This window comes from Nestor notabilis, unplaced genomic scaffold, assembly GCF_000696875.1.
Source record: "Nestor notabilis isolate BGI_N333 unplaced genomic scaffold, ASM69687v1 scaffold17904, whole genome shotgun sequence".
NCBI lineage: Eukaryota > Metazoa > Chordata > Aves > Psittaciformes > Psittacidae > Nestor > Nestor notabilis.
This window is the reverse complement of record NW_009925360.1, coordinates 441-1,438: the sequence shown is the minus strand read 5'-3', so window position 1 is coordinate 1,438 and position 998 is coordinate 441. Positions and strand designations below refer to the sequence as shown.

The 998-nt window shown below is 62.9% G+C and overlaps 1 long non-coding RNA gene across 1 annotated transcript; it reads right to left on the bottom strand.

Annotated features, from left to right (window-relative positions):
• Positions 1-191: 191 nt before the first annotated feature.
• Positions 192-975, bottom strand: LOC104404574. The gene is made up of 5 exons (XR_719905.1): positions 921-975; positions 781-839; positions 520-596; positions 326-407; positions 192-259 (listed from the first exon to the last, which is right to left on the bottom strand). It is a non-coding gene; the product is annotated as an uncharacterized LOC104404574 (long non-coding RNA).
• Between the last annotated feature and the right edge of the window lie 23 nt (positions 976-998).

Below are 998 nucleotides of genomic sequence, written 5' to 3'. Positions count from 1 at the left end.
AGGGATCAGGGGTGCTGGGAGGTACACAGAAAAACACATGGACACCCCCCAGCTCAGCTGGGGCAGGGGGACAGGCTGGACACATGGATGTAAGCAGAACTGGGGCTCACACTGCAAATGGGATGTGTGATGGGGTGGCAGCTCAGCACCCTGGCACACAGGGTGGCTGTGCCCTGTACCCCCCACTCACCAGCTGGACGCGGGTGGTGTGGCAGTTCCTGCGCTCCGGGCCCTGCTCCAGCACATTGGGGGCTCCTGGCTGCAATGAGAGCATCGTGGTGGGGGGTGGCATGTGCCCCCAGTGCTACACCCACCACGTACTCACTGGTGGCCGGTTGACGAGCCAGTACGCCTGCTCCTGACAGTCAATGACAATGCGGTCGCCCTTCCGCCGCTGCTTGGCTGCCCTGCCCATGCAAAGGCAGTGGGGTGGTGCTGGCACCCTGCCTGTCCCAGCACCTAAGGGTGCTCCATCCCTGTCAGCTCCCCAGGGTGCAGCAGGGCTGTGCCCGCACTCACCGAAGCTGCTCCCGTGCCTGCATCACCACGAAGTCCCATGCGTGGTTGATCCGCTTGTGCAGGAGGTTGTAGTTGTCCTGGGGAGCAGCAGTGATGGTGTCACCTGGGTAAGCACGGCATGACACCCATCCCCATGCCTGCATCTGGGTCCCATTGCCGCTCCAGCACAGGGAGAGTCGGTGTCACCCCAAGGGTGAGCCCCTACTCCTAGGTGAGCTGAGAACCTCTAGATCGTTGCATGGTGAGCAGGGCACTGCTCACCTTCTCGTGCTCAATCAGGTCACCCTGCTTGCGGATGTTCTTCTTGGCTAGGTAAATGGCTGCAAGAGGAGCGGCGGCACCTCAGGGAGGCCGGGAAGGGGCTCAGCCCGTGTTGGTGCCGGTGACGTGGTGGTACCTACCGTAGTCCAGCTCTGTGGCCGGCCACTTGGTGCTGGTCCAGAAATATGGGGTCTGCGAGGGGAGGGGGAAGGGGCTGG